Genomic DNA, 16,764 nt, shown 5'->3' on the forward strand with positions numbered 1-16,764 from the left:
ATTTAATGTGTTTCTTGTACATATAATGAATTAGTCTGGAAGTTCTGGAATTACTTTCCACTTGTTCATGCCATGCTAACATCACAAGATGTTATGCACATTAAAATAATTTATTTCAAACAAACTGTATGCTAAGATTGTCAAGTTCAACCAGAGAATCAACAGCTATTAATTTATAAGGAATAACTGAGCATTTTTGTAATGTTAACAATATTATAGTTCTGCAGAACACTTACTTTGCATATAAAATAAAGGTATCAAAACAGTGATCTTCCATTTTATCTCTTTCAACATCCATAGCCAGTTCAAAATTGAAAATCATGGTTGTTATCAGTTTTATATATTGATAGCAATATGTTAATGAAATACAGTTATATAAAAAAAGTCCTGCCTTCATCATGAAAGCCAGCTGGGTGACCTTGGGCCAGTTATTCTTTCTCAGCCCAACTCACTTCACAGGGTTGTTGTTGTTGTGGGAAAAATAGGAGAAGGTATGATGGATATGTTTGTCCCCTTGAGTTACTAATAAAGGGATATAAATGAATGAATGAATAAATAAATAAAATAAATAGCCAGATAAGTAAACATTTTAAAATGACACTTTGAAAATTTATGCTAGTGATTTTTATTTCCAGTAGATAATAACAAAATGCAAAGTTCCCATATACCAGTTTCTTATCACATTCAAGTTGTAAACAGTTTGCTTATAAAATCTGGTGCAATGTCTTTACATAGAAATCATTGCAACATCCTTTTTTAAATAATTGTGTGTGACCGACATAAATTTTAATTCATGTTCTTTGTGACTTTAAGAATTCATTTAATCAGCAAAGAATGTGTCACAATCACATTCTCCAGGAGTAATACCAACCACAATTACACTTACATGTGAGAGATGCCTGAAAGGTAACAGTGGTGTTTTGTGAGAAAAATGTGTTAATTGCAATACTCTGGGATATGAAAATGAGAAAAAAAAATCAATAGCACAAGTTTCACAGTAAACTGTATGTGGAGACCTAATCACACAAGAAAGAGAATTTGTTCCCTGTCTACAAGGCATAGAAAATGAAGAAAAGCCATTAGTTTTTTTTAATTATCAATGCTCTGGCAATGTTTGAATATTTGAATATTTCCAGTCCTCCAGCCTTCTTCCAGTTTCAATGAAACTGTCCATTATATCTCAATATTAATGTTGACTATTACTCTTTCTCTTTGATGAAACAGCATTTTAAGTACATGAATTTGTCCCAGCAAAACAACCTTACTGCCCACTATACTACATATTATCTTTCTACACACAGTGCAACTCCTTCTTTTCATTTTTGCAGGCTCAGGACGTTGCAACAGTCCCAGGCAGTTGCAAGCTGCCCGGGACCAGACTGGCTGGCGCCAGCACTCGCACACATGCGTGAAGTGTAAAGCGCGCCAAATGTTGCCGTTTGGCCCGGGGATTGTCTTTAAGAGAAGGAGAGAGGCTTGTGTGCCTCGGCATTGTAACAGGGCTGCTGAACAACAATAAAGAGGCTCCTGAAACTACCAAATGCTTCGTGAAGTTATTGCCATTCGCTGAGGACTCAACAAACCATATGCTGAAAGTTTTAAGATTCATTGACTTATTGCAATGAAGGAGGGAGATTTCCATTACAGCCAGATGTGAGAATAGAAGCAGAATTAAGGGCTTCCAATAACTTTAATAAAAGCTCGGGATATATTGAAACATAGACCCATACCTCCACCTACGTTTATCTGTTCCATATAGGGTGGCTGTCTGAGGCTATGGAAATCAGGTCACTAGAGTTTTGACAATTGCAATAGTAATGATCAAAACGGCTGCCTTCATTTTTAGTAAATCCTGGATGAGTAATTCATTAGATTACATACATCATAAAAATGTATTGCCTAATTTATACTTGCACATTCCCATTCTAAAAGTTTTAATATGTTCTTGGCAAACTGAAAACATTGACACAAGAATTTATGTGATTGATTCCTACTACAAAGACACAATTCTAAGCATGGACAAATAGTAAAATGAAAGCTAAGAATGCAGAAAAGCTACCAATTAAGGAAATATTTTTGCTATTTAGCCTTTTCCCTCTGTTATGAATATTCTCCTTTTGAATTACAATAAATATTGCTTATACTACACTTAGGCATTACTTGTGATATTAATAAAAGAAAATGGGGGGAAATCTACAGTCTGTTGGAGCAATAAATAAAGAAAAAGAATAGCAAGTTTTATGTTTTGAGCATAGTTCTGAAAAGCTGCAACAAAACTGCCTGAGTTACATGTGCTGATTATTTGATTTATTAAAGTTGGGCATCTGCCTGAAGGGACATGCTTCATCTGAAAAGACTGAACAGTGTACATTAGAAAATCTCTTCTTTTTTGGCTGTGGAGCAAGAACAATTTCTTTTTCTCTCATGGAAAAAAATTCTAGGGAGAAGAACAACAAATGAAGTTTGTTATTGAGTTTCAGCAGAAAAAAAAAGCATAATTTAGTTTCACACCATGATTTTCTCTTGGCCTGTTCCACATAGGAAGTTGTTTGCTGATTCAACCCACTGGATATTCTCAAACTTCATGAGAACTATGACATTTCACAGTCTTAAAGTAGATCAGGGGTGTCAAACTGCTGGCCCATGGGCCGGATGCATCATGATGAAACTGCCCCCACCCTATTGCCGGCAATGGAAAAAAAAATCGCGATATGTGACACATCACGGCTGCATTAACAGAGGGATAGAATCAAGATCACGTGAAGTATTAATACCACTCTTCAATGCCTTGGTAAGGCCACACTTGGAATACTGCATCCAGTTTTGGTCACCACGATGTAAAAAAGATGTTGAGACTCTAGCAAGAGTACAGAGAAGAGCAACAAAGATGATTAGGGGACTGGAGGCTAAAACATATAAGGAACGGTTGCGAGAATTGGGTATGTCTAGTTTAACGAAGAGAAGGACAAGGGGGTACATGATAGCAGTATTCCAATATCTCAGGGGCTGCCATAAAGAAGAGGGAATTAAGCTATTTTCCAAAGCACCTGAAGGCAGGACAAGAAGCAACGGGTGGAAACTAATCAAGGAGAGAAGCAACCTAGAACTAAGGAGAAACTTCCTGACAGTGAGAACAATTAATCAGTGGAACAGCTTGCATCCAGAAGCAGTAAATGCTCCAACACTGGAAGTTTTTAAGAAGAGACTGGACAGCCATTTGTCCGAAATGGTGTAGGGTTTCCTGCCCGAGCAGGGAGTTGGACTAGATGACCTCCAAGGTCCCTTCCAACTTTACTACTATTACTAACGTGACGTTGCGAGTTTGACACCCTTTCAGTAGATGTTGAAATCATTTGGTGAATAGCCAGTATAAAATCCATGTTTAAAATGAGACCAATTGTTTTAGACACTTCTCTGCTAAATGTTTTCAACAACATTTCTTCCAGATATATATTTGTATCCCTGTTTCCTACATGTACTGTTGTTTCTTAGGTCATAAGTATACTGAACAAAACCAGAAAAGACACGAGGATGAAATATTGAACGGTAGCATTTATTGTTTGCATGAAGACAGTGACAAGTGAAACCTTCTCAATTATCTAGGAAATTTAAGATTCTGTTCTGTAATCCTTAAAGCTTTTCCCAGTCATCTCTAGCTACAATAGATATATGCAAATTATTAAGAAAACTACTGGCTGTACAATGCCGACATGCTACCCTTTTATCATCACAGCTTGCAGGTGTTAATAAAACAGAAAAGGAAAGATAAATTGATGGCTTTGCTGAGCTCATATTGATATCTACTATGGAAGGATTTTTGTTTCTCCATGTCTTCTAGAGAGTGGGTCAGTGAGTGGTATAAAGAATTTATTTGCATACTTCTATTGCTATGTATAGTGACCATTGATGAATAATGCTATATTTTGCATGTCCTTTCAGTTTAGAAGAAAGGTGATTTCAACATAATGGTGATACTGGCGAAGAGCTAAAAGATAAAGATGAGCACCCATAGTCTCAATATTCAAAAAGAAGAAGACAGGGAATGTGTGGCAGTTCATTTAACAGATAACCTAGGAATAAATATAATCTGGGTAAAACAGATTGTCAAATGACTTTTTCACAGGCTCTTAGAAAAGAATGTGACCATTATCAGAAGTCAATATTGCTTTGCCAAAAACCAATCTTACCAGATGAAATGTATGTCTTTTTACACAAGTATGCAATTTGATAAAGCAATGGTATGCTATGGATATTGTGTTTTGTGATCTCAGTAAAATGTTTGACAATGTCTCATAGCCATACTTGTAAACCAAATGGATATATATCTTCCATTTGCAACTAGATTTGCAATTGGTTGAAGAGCCAAACTCCACATTTGTATGGAAATGGTTCTGAATTATTCTGGAGGAAAATATGAAAGTACCCCAGGCCTCATTCAAAGGCCATGTAATAATTCTGTAATTAACCTAGGGAAGGAATGGAAAGCAGACTTATGAAATTTGGAAACTACAGGACAAAACCACAATTCAGAATAATTTTTAGAAATTTGAACATTGCACCAAATTCAATGGGACAATACTGGAGTGTGGCAAGTTTTAATCCTTCTCTGGAAGAAAATAAAATGAATAGATATAATGTTAGGTAAAACTGGTTGCAGCAATGCATATATGAAGGATCTAAGAGTATTAGTGTACCAACAGCAGAACATAAGCAAGCATTGTAGTGCAACAAATGTCCAATGCACTCTTGGACTGCATTAACAAATGCATTGTGTCCAGCTCATTGAAGGTAATAGCTCTATAATATTTTCTGTGTTAGACTACTTGCAGTAGTATGTCTATTAAAGTCAAAAGGAGAAGGGGACAACAGAGGATGTGACAGCGTCATCAACGCAGTGGACATGAGTTTGGGCAGACTCAGGAAGATAATGGAGGACAGGATGTCTGCATGCTGTGGTCCATGGGGTCACAAAGAGTTGTACATGACTGCTGACTAAACAACAACAAAAAGTACTATGTCCAATTATGGGCACAATATTTTAAAAAGGACATAAAGAAGCTATGAGGGAAGCTGGATTATATTGTGTTTATCAGAATAATTTGAAAAAAAATGTAGACAATAACCCCCTAAGGAATGGTTAAATCTAAATGAAAATATAATAATGGTTTACAGATATCTGCAATGATCCTCAACTGAATGCAAAGATGAATGAGTTAAATTATCTGATGGTAAGAGTTGTTTAACTGTGAGATATATGTATGTATGTATGTATGTATGTGTGTGTGTGTGTATATATATATATATATATATATATATATATATATATATATATATATATATATATATATATATGTACTGTATATAGGTCTTTGGTTATTCGGGTTTTTCGGGTTTTCTCCCGTGTAAAATTGGAAGTGTCTTGGCGATGTTTCGATGAAGTCCCATTCGTCATCTTCAGGCTGGTGTTTTCAGCTTTGTGCTTCGAGGAGCACCATTGCTCGAAACGTCGCCAAGACACTTCCAATTTGACGCGGGAGAAAACCCGACTAACCAAAGACCTACATGTATGTATGTATGTATGTATATATATATATGTATGTATGTATGTATGTATGTTTTCTGAGGTTTTTGCGGGTGTTTGTATGTAGGTCTTTGGTTATTCGGGTTTTCTCCCACGTAAAATTGGAAGTGTCTTGGCGACGTTTCGACGAAGTCCCATTCGTCATCTTCAGGCTGGTGTCTTCAGCTTCGTGCTTCGAGGAGCAATGTGTGGTCTTAGCTGTTTCTTCCTTTTAACTGCCAGTGGGCGTATGAACTGATTGGGTGGGAGCTTGGCTGTGTTCTGATTGGGTGGAGGTGTGTTCTGATTGGTTAGGGGCTTGGCTGTGCTCTGATTGGCTGGGGGGTTGGCTGTGCTCTGATTGGCTAGGGGGTTGGCTGTGCTCTGATTGGCTGGGGGAGTGTTCTGTTTGGTTGTGCTCAGGTTAGTCTGAGTTGCAGGGGGGTTTAAGATTTTGTGTTGCCTTGCTATTTTTTGGCTTCGCATTCGTGGTCGTGCCTCGTCTTCATGGAGGGTGTCAGTTTGCTTTATGTATGGATTGGAGGGGTTTAAAGTGGCTAATGATGCAGCTCTGGTCTGGCTTCTGGTTTGTGGTCGTGCCTCAACATCGGTGTGGCTTTGTGTTTGCTTTTTGCGTGGATGTGTGGTGGTGACATCCTGTGTCGTTTTTGTGAGTGTGGGTCTGGAATAATTTTTTGTGTTAGGGAGTCGTTTGTCAATAAGGGCGGGTTTCCATCGAGATAGAAAAACGCCCACACAGCATGAACAAGCGAGATGATACCTCCCACCTACCAGCCATTTGGAAACCCGCCCTTATTGACAAACGACTCCCTAACACAAAAAATGATACCAGACCCACTTTAACAATACCCCCTGAGGTCGACGGAAATGTGAACAAAAGTGCTCGAGAGAACGACGGAAGAAATCTTTACTCCGATTCCCCCTCCCACCTATCAGCTGTTCAGCAGGGACTGCTAGCACAGTCTAGGAACCACGCACAGACGTCTATGGAACCCGTTTGAATCACCTTGTTAGAAACGGTCTCTCAGCCCTGAAGATGTTGGGGAGTTTTCCCAACGAAAGCTTGGCAACCTTTTAATATAGTAAAATACATTAATTAAAGTATTTTAACTTTAAACTCTCCTGGTGAACGCGCTTTATTCATTCCATTTATAATTATGCCCGGGAGTCGCATTTTCACCATCATTATTGAATTTTATGATCGAGCAGTACTGCTCACAGCCAGAAAATGGGAGAAATTGACAAGACGCATCTCAGCAGCTTACTGCAGAATAGCGTTCCTACACACCTGCGCTCGAGAGGACCTCCCACCCAAGATGTTAAGAAGGAAACCTGTTATTGATACAAATGAATGCATACAAGCCCTCCATCGGTTTCAACGCCAGACGGTTAAAGCCCTTATTAACGACCAGCACAGACGTGTAGAAAATTTAAAAAAATGGGCTCTTGAACTTCAAAGACATTGTAACTCGACTTTATTAGAATACCACTTCCAAGCACTGAGTCATCACATCCAAATGGTAGCTAGAAAAACAAACCAAGAAACAACAGCACACCTCCAACGTAAGATGAATGCCATACGTAAGTCCCAATATAGTAATTTTACCAATAGAGTAGTTTGTAACCTCTCTTCCAAAACTCTGACCAACTCACAACTCACCCTACTGCAACGTGATACTAATCATAACCTTATGGATGCCTACCCTTTAGATTTTGTATCTGCACTGGAGCCTGCTATACATCATATGGGGACAGATGAAGACACCAGAAATTCCATTAGACAACAGATCACAGGGCTACTTACTAACCACAGGTACCATCACACCCTATCTAGAGAAGAAACTGGAGCTCTTACACAACTTAAAAGAGATGATTATATTGTCATACTTCCTGCAGACAAAGGTAGGGTGACTGTTATTATGGATAGAACACTGTATACAGCTAAAGCACTTAAACTCTTGAATGATAAGTTGGCCTATAGAGTAATTAAAAAAGACCCCTCAATAACGCTCAAAAATAAAATCAACAAACTGCTAGACAACTTTAAGCGTTGTAAGAAGATCGGAGATGACACCCTAAAGAGGATACGTCCCTGTGACACGGCCCTTGCCCGTTTTTACGGTCTACCAAAGATCCACAAAGAAGGTACCCCCCTTCGCCCATTGTATCATTTAGGGGCACCCCCATCTCAGGACTAGCTAAATGGCTTAGTACCCGCATCAACCATCTCATAGATGGCAGTAACACCATGGTCAGATCTGCAGAAGAATTTTTAACTAGAATTAAGACCCTTAGGGTGGAGGATGATGAGATGATGGTGTCGTTCGACGTCACCTCTCTCTTCACCTCCATTCCCCAGGACTTAGCCATCTCTGTCCTGAAAGAACGTTTGACATCTATGGGTGAAAGTCATCACCAAGATTCCCTTCAGACGGAAGACTTCGTGAAATTGATAGAAATATGTCTCCAGACTTATTTCACATTCCAAGGTACCATCTATGAACAAATAAAAGGAACCCCGATGGGCTCCCCCATCTCCAGTATTATAGCTGAGGTAGTCCTTCAACAGCTTGAACATAAGGCTATGACTTTATACCACCCCAAATTTTGGGTTCGATACGTGGACGATACATTTGCCATTGTCAAAAGACAACATGTAACTACATTTATGGGAATATTAAATTCCATCTACTCTGACATAAAGTTTACTGTAGAGGAAGAAAGACACAATTCTCTTGCCTTCTTAGATGTTTCCATCCACCGTCAACCAGATGGATACCGACATACGAAGGTATTCCGTAAACCAACCCACACGGATAGAATCCTCCATTACCAGAGTAATCATCCTGTTTCCCATAAAATCAGCTGCATAAAAACGTTATTTAAACGCGTTGACTCCCACTGCAGCACGGATGAATATAAGAAAGAAGAGAGGAGACACCTCTTCCGTACGTGCATATATACCGGTTATCCATTAAAATTTATCAAACGACATTGTACAACTTTCCAGCACCAGACCACCCAACGAAGAAGGGATTCCCCCCTACAAAAAACACGCATCTCCCTCCAATACATAAGTAACATCTCAGAGGCCACAGCCAGACTACTAGCACCCCATGGTATAGAAGTAGCTCACAAACCTAACCAAACCTTACGATCAAAAATTATGCGTCCAAAGGACCCCCTACCTACCATGGAGAAATCTGCTATTGTTTATAAGATCAACTGCAAAAACTGCGAAGGCAACTATGTGGGAGAAACAGCCAAACGCTTGAAAACTCGCCTCCCCGAACACAAACTGGCCATAAAACGAGGCGAACCACACTCACAACTTTGGATGCATATGGCACAACAAGGCCATCAGTTTGACTTCAATAACACCCTTATCATAGCCAGTGATGCCACGAAGGGAGGTTGGCTGCTAAAAGAAGCCTGGTTCTCGAACAACAACTCAATCAATCGTCACATTGACTTGCACCCAGCACAACAAGCACTACGAAAATGGAACTCAAACCATCACCCTTTATATCACAAACCTTACAATCAACATCCACAACATTCTAAACCAGGAGCTACACCTCCTCCCTACCAGAAACAATCTGATATAGACTACCCAGAAACCTCCCAACAATATCAAGGGGAAACCACACCCCCTTTAATTGGAGAAAACAACAATAATGACATTGGAGCGCTTAAGAAATTTGAGGATAGAACCACTAAATTTAGCACTACCCATAATAATAATAAAGGTGGATATCCCATACAGAGAGGGGAGAAAAAACATGTTATGACGACCCGTTCGCTTGATAAAAGGGAAAGTAACATGAGCGGGGAATCTGCCCAAATACCAACAGACTTTTGCTCACAGAAATGGGGGGGATTTAACTTGAATATTAACCTACGAGGGAAGATGAGCATGGGGGACACCATGATGGAGGAGGATGATTCAAACATTGAAAAATACCACATCCAGTTGATGCTTGTACATGCGAGCGAAGATAAATACGGGAGCACGCAGCAGAGGAAAGATGTTAAATTGCAGCCGATGAAGCCCCGCCTCCATGGTAGGATACACAATGACATCAAACTAAATCCCCCCACTGCAACGAGAGCCAGTACTGCCGGGAGAGGGCGGAACATAACTTTAACAATACCCCTGAGGTCGACGGAAATGTGAACAAAAGTGCTCGAGAGAACGACGGAAGAAATCTTTACTCCGATTCCCCCTCCCACCTATCAGCTGTTCAGCAGGGAATGCTAGCACAGTCTAGGAACCACACGCAGACGTCTATGGAACCCGTTTGAATCACCTTGTTAGAAACGGTCTCTCAGCCCTGAAGATGTTGGGGAGTTTTCCCAACGAAAGCTTGGCAACCTTTTAATATAGTAAAATACTTTAATTAAAGTATTTTAACTTTAAACTCTCCTGGTGAACGCGCTTTATTCATTCCATATATATATATATATATATATATATATATATATATATATATATATATATATATATATATATATATATATATATATATATATGTACAGCAGTGGTGGACTTCCCTTTACTGGAACATTTCAAATAGAGGCTAGATCAGTGGTTCTTAACCTGTGGGTCGGGACCCCATTTGGGGTCGAACGACCATTTCACGGGGGTTGTCAAACAATGCAATCCGTCATTTTTTCCACCTTTTCCTTAGCTGTGCTACTCCCTTTTATTCCATTGGCTCTTGAAAGCCAATAGAATAGACCCTCTTGAATAGAGTCTAATTCTATTGGCTTTCAAAAGCCAATAGGAATTGTCCAGGCTGTCTCTGCCCTGCTGAGCCCGCCAAAAGTCCCATTCTGCAAACGGTGCTGTACCAGTTGAGTAGTCCTCGACTTACGACCGGTTGAGTAGTCCTCGATTTATGACCGGTTGGGGGGGGTCGCGGCATTAAAAAGGTTGAGAACCACTGGGCTAGATGGATAGGTAGAAAGCAAAAGGAATAATGAAGAAAATGTGCATTGTGATACTTGACCAAACCCATCACTTATGAAATTGTGTTCAATATCAGAGAACTATAAAAGAAACTGTGCATCATGATATCACAATATATATGCTTAATTTACTCTCCACCACCACAATTGTGGAATATAATGGATACCTATGCCTAACTTTTTACTTAATCTAAGCTTTTAATGAATTCCTATACAAAGCATGAAGCTGAATAGCTGACTTATACTGTAAGGAAATTATTGGTTTTTTAGCTATGGTGTTGACAGATGAAATTTGTTTTCTGGGATCATGAACTGAGCTATCTGAAATAATGGATTGTTGATGTTGGATTGATTATACTTTCCACAAGGAAATTTGGCCAAGGTATGGAAAGTTTGATCAAGAGAGTTTTATTGAATTTTCTGGGTGTTGTAAATGAAAACTCTGAGGTTAGATGCTGTGATAAAAATTTGTGAACTGTAGAATGAAGTGTGAATTTTGCGATAAAGGGACCTATTAAACTGTATACTGAGAAATAAAGAAAAGTTGGTGGCCTTCATTTTTTATGCACTAATATATAAGGTATGGATAATAAATAATAGAAGTTTGGTCATTTGGAACAGGATGATGACTATGACTCAATAGGCATAAAAGATACAATTTATTCAAAATGAATAAGTATAAGAGAATGTAGAAATAAGTTGTTCACATCTTGTTAAAAGGTGAAAAAATGGTAGCTCTGTTAAAAAAAACCCACCTGGGCAGGATTAAATAGAAGAAAGAATAAAAACAATATTATTGATTGCATGATGTGTGATAGGAAAGATTGCAGAGAAGAAGTGACTAATGGTTTCTGAAAGTGAATTGAGATTTTTCAAATAGGCATAAAATAGTACTGATGGGGAACTTTAATTATCCCGACATCTATTCAGAGGCAAAGTCTTCCAAGCATGGGCTTTCAGGAAATTCCTGATTCATTTTGCTGATAGCTAAAGAAACAAGTAGAGGAATGCACACACACAAAAATCAGCTACACTTGATATGATTCTAACTAATGGAGAACATTTAGTTGAGGACGTAGATGTAGCTGGAGTTCTTGCTCTAAGGGAAATTAGAGCTGAATGTATTCAAATGTGAATTTTAATCTCCAAAAAGCAAATTTAAATAAATTCAGACCATTAAGTAGAATTTCATGATGGGATAAGGGGCTTAGAATATGCATGAATCCTAAAAATGAAATCCCAAAAAATCATTGTAAACCATTCCTATGAAAACTGAAAAAAATATAAAACAGTAAATAAAAGCCAATATGGCTACATAGAAACATGACTGAACATCTGAAAACAAAGACACATTTAGGAAGTGGAAAAAAAGATTGGGCACCAAAAAATCAAAGATAGTCTAGAACTGTTTTGTTGGTGTGGTTATCAACGCAAAGAGATCCTGTCAGGAACAGATGTGATAAATAAACAAGCAAAAAGAACTGTGATGCCAATTGCTCAGTATACTGCACATTGTACAATTTTGACAAGTCACTTTCTATTTGGCCTCAGTTTCTTCCTGAGAAGTGGATTGGTGTTTCACAACTAGACAACTGTAAAGAAAAGATGAAGCTTAAAACTTAAACAATGGTCAGGGAACATTCTAATCCAATGGTAGATAACAGCATATATTTATTAAGAACAAATCTTGAGTGATAAACTTCATAAGAACATTGTGGAAATGATGTAGTCATATCTTGATTTCTGAAAAGCTTTTGATAAACTGCTTTTTCATATTCCTATGCCAAAACATAATTTGTTTCATCATAGCTTCATAAACACCCACAATCATTAATAATGCTAATACACAATCTATAAAGCTTCTAATAATATGCTCAGCTGAATTCTCACTGTAAAAAAGTGCATATTATTAGCTCTGAAAAATTAAAGTGCATATTATTAGCTCTGAATCATTTAAGTGATAGGTGGGATAGATGGTGGGAAGGCTGAGAAAAGAATGGGAAGGATATTAGTAATCAAGAGAAGGTGGGCAAGTCAGTTTATTTCTTAAGTGACAAATTAGTCCAGGTGGAAAGACATATGGGAAGAAATGTTTCAATTCCTTGAATGAGACTCTGCCTCAATTAATTTACTATGAAGGAGAGTGGAAAATTTGTCTCACTGATTCCAAGATTCCGTATTTGTCTCAGACAAACATTAAAGGTACTTTACTGAAAGTTCTTGCTTCCTTGATCTTGCCATATACATTGGGGCTGGACATTAGAAAACAAGAAGGGAGGCTTTGTTAACATAAGTAAGAGTGGTTATGTTGGAAGATCTACAGCCTGGAGCTCCAAGGCCATATGTGGCAGTTGAAATTCTATTCTACGGTTTCTAGAAATCTTCAAAGGTATTTGCTCAAAGTCTAATTTTAATAAGATAAAAGGGAGAAAACCTAAAACATGCATTACCGATTTTTTTAAAAAATAATTTATTGTAAGTAGAAATTAAATTAAATTAAATCTGGTTTTCTACTAGACCAATAATCATTTTCAAGAATTGATATTTGTTTGAGATTGATTTTTTTAAATAAATGCAAACCCTAAAGGAAACTGTTGACATCTATTGTCTTTTAATTGAGAGAAAACTTTAAAATCTCTGTGTTGATCAACAAGTATTTCAGTGTTTTAAACATGGTATCTCTGAACATTTTATAAAAGCACGACTTAACAAAAACCAAACTACAGATAGTCCTCAATTCACGACCACAATGGAGCCCAAAATTTCTGTTGCTAAATGAGACATTTGTTAAATGAGTTTTGCCCTGTTTTATGACTTTGCTTGCCACTTAGGAATTTGTGACTGAAGTTCCTCACCTTGTAGATTGTGCCTTTGAGGAGGAAAAGTAATAGATAAGTTTTCATATTACCATCCTCTTTCTTTGTATCAGGAATAGCAAACATTCCATTTGAACTCTTACTCTGGAATATCTACAGGATATTGCTGGGAAAAAAAGTCATGTTACATTTTATTTCACAAAAATATTATTCCATTATCTCAGAGAATGGGTGAAATATCTAAATGAGAATGGCAAATAATAACTCTTACTATTTGTTTAAAATGTGAATGGAGCACAATATGAAAGAGGTTATTCTATGAAAAAAAATCAAGTGAATAAGGAATTTTTGCAAGAACTGTGCAATTATGACTAACGTCTGTTAGTGGTTTGGCCTCCACATTGAATTTAACAGTTTTATAAACAATTGTGGGTTTCTATTAAATTCTGATGTTTAACTTTTTTTTTTGTAGAACATGGGTAGAAGTAAATATACAGAGATGATGATGAGTCCGATAAAGTCACTTACTTTTAATAAATGTTTCGCTTTTGTCTGGTGATTCTAGAAATGAATATTCATTAATGTTCTCATGATTGGCCATGAGAACTGTGGAGAAACTGATAAGTTCATGATGAACTTCCTTTTTATTAAAACAAAATATGGAAACAAAACTATGTTGCAGCAGAGCAGAAGAATTTATTTCCCCCTTACAAGCACAAAACTGATCAAAGAAAAAAAAAAGGAATCGTATGATGTTGGATTAAACTACACGAGTCACAATTATGGGGAACTTAAAGTAAAATAATACATCATTTTTTCTCTTTCAACAATCCTTAAGAATGATGACCCTTCATTATGGACATCTGCAAGGGCATTTTTTCTGGAGAGCAAAGCCCTTCATATCCCTGAAATCACATTCTTATTTCTCTCTCATCATCCTTTCAGATACATGGTTTATTAAGCAATCTGGAGCTGATAATTGAACATCCTCCCAGTGGAAGGCATCTATAGCACTGACTCTTTAAGACCTACTTTTAGCAATAGCAATAGCACTTAGACTTTTATACCACTTCACGGTGCTTTATAGTCCCCTCTAAGCAGTTTACAGAGTCAGTATATTGCCCCCAACATCTGGGTCCTCATTTTACCAACCTCGGAAGGAGGGAAAGCTGACTCAACCTTGAGCTGGTGAGACTTGAACTGCCGAACTGCTGGCAGCCAGCAATCAGCAGAAGTAGCTGCAGTACTGCATTCTAACCACTAACTGTGCCACTTCGGTTCATTTTGGCCACTTTTCACTTTTCCTTCCATGAAAAGTGTCTGTTAGATAAAGTGAAGGAAAGACTTTAGGATTGTCTATCTGGGTTATTTCTAATGTCAGCTCCAGAATCAGTGTTCAATGTGAATTGAAACTCAATTGGAGTTTAGGAGAGATTTTACCTATAATGCACATCTTCTAGATGGTTATGAGCAAGACACAAATGCATTGTGCCTTTCCCTTTAAAAAACGAAGCAGGGAGGTCAAAATGAAAGTGGTTCTTTGACCAATTCAAGATGGAATTCCTGCAATGCAAACTTTATAGTTGGGAAACTATCACAAAATTATCTCTTGGGGGGCAACTCACAAGCACCAGTGTTTAATAGCTATTTTAAATGCTTGTCTTTTCTATAGGAAAAAGGCTTGGAACTGTTGAAGTAGAGTTGACATTTGTGCAGCCCACCAGCTGGAATCACCTCTTAGTACTGAAAGTGAAAGGGTCAGTGAGGTGGAATTTGAAATGTTCTGTGTGCACAAGTGAGAGGTCTTGAGGGCAGGAATATAATTGGAGCAATGATGTGAAACAGGCTTCATAGATATAATAGAAAGCAGGTTTATTTATTTGAAATACATTCTAGAAGTACGTAAAGCCTACATCCCATAGCTTTAGAAAGTGAAAGAATTGTTTCTTTTCTGTTTTGTTAATTCCACTCTGTCATTCACTCTGTCTACACTTTCAGATGGACTTTCCAAAGTCATGAGTGGGTATTGAGACCACACTAAGTAACTTTGCCTCCTGGTTTAGTGCACATGATATAACATATATCACAGCTTCTCTTCTCAAGTCTGTATGGACTATTCATATATTACCATGCACGTATATGCAGAGGTTTAATACAACTACTTTGAAGAAAGTAGTATAATGAAGCAGTTGTGGGTTATTCAGGATATCTGAGAGCATAGAATCATGGAGTTGGAATGTATTTTGGAGGTCATCTAATTCAACTCTCTGTTCAAATTAAGATATACTAATGTTTTTAAGAAAGGTGACTATTCAAGTCTATTGAAGAGTTCCAGTGATTAGAGGTCTTGTTGTCTGATTATGTATTTAAAGTACTGTTAGGAATACCTGCATAGGGTTTAAATATATGATTTTTGACATTAGAATATAGATCTCGGGGGAAAAAGTGAACATTATGAATTGAAGTCTCTTCACACTGGATCAACAATATGAAACTTGTGTATTCTGGGATAGTGTATGTACAGTATATTTTAGGTCAGGTTGGCTATTATAATAGTATAATAATATCAACATATTACATCACCTTGATGTCGATTACAAGTCAGATTTTTATATCATTTCTGAAGGTAAATATGCATTTATTGTGCAAAATAGGGATGAGGAAAAGTATTATCAATCTCTTTAATGTTTGGAATCTTAAATTTACTTTGTGTCATTTCCATATCAAATTGTACTTTTTAAAAGTAAGCATGAGTTTTTAATTCAAATTTTTGTACACTTTCACTTTCAAAATTTTTGCATAGAATTTTTACACACACACAAACAGAGACACACACTAAATATGTGTAATTTTTTTCTGATATGTAATTTTAGGGTGTATTTTAATATGTATGTGGACATAAAATGCTCACACAAAGAGATTACTAAAATGCAAATTAATTTCTACTTTGCATATTGATTCAAAATAGAGATATTTTGCCTATTCCTAAAAACAACAATCATTTCAAGGCAAGATACTGTAGTTAAGGCATGAATGACATTTTTGGATCTTATATAATGTTTATGGTTTTCTTTAATTACACTAAAATATATATGCATTTTTTTTAATTTTGGTACCATGTAGTAGTATCTGAAGATTTAACCCAATATATATTTATTATAAGCCACAGAAACTCTGAATTGTTTGGAGCAAAGTGAGGTAGAGTGAGAAAACCTTGCAGTTATTTGTTTTCTGCCTCATTGACAGCATGAGAAAAAGTCTAGTTGGCAATTGTGGTAGGAAAACATTTCTGGAGGTGGCTGACATGAAAGATTTCATGCTTCTGATGCATTTTTTTATTCTTCATAGTTGAGTTAGAAGGAAACCCTCATTTGATTTGTCTGGTAGACTTAAAGT

The sequence above is a fragment of the Crotalus tigris genome, unplaced genomic scaffold (genome assembly GCF_016545835.1).
Source record: "Crotalus tigris isolate CLP2741 ecotype Arizona unplaced genomic scaffold, ASM1654583v1 scf7180000019648.599848, whole genome shotgun sequence".
Classification (NCBI taxonomy): domain Eukaryota; kingdom Metazoa; phylum Chordata; class Lepidosauria; order Squamata; family Viperidae; genus Crotalus; species Crotalus tigris.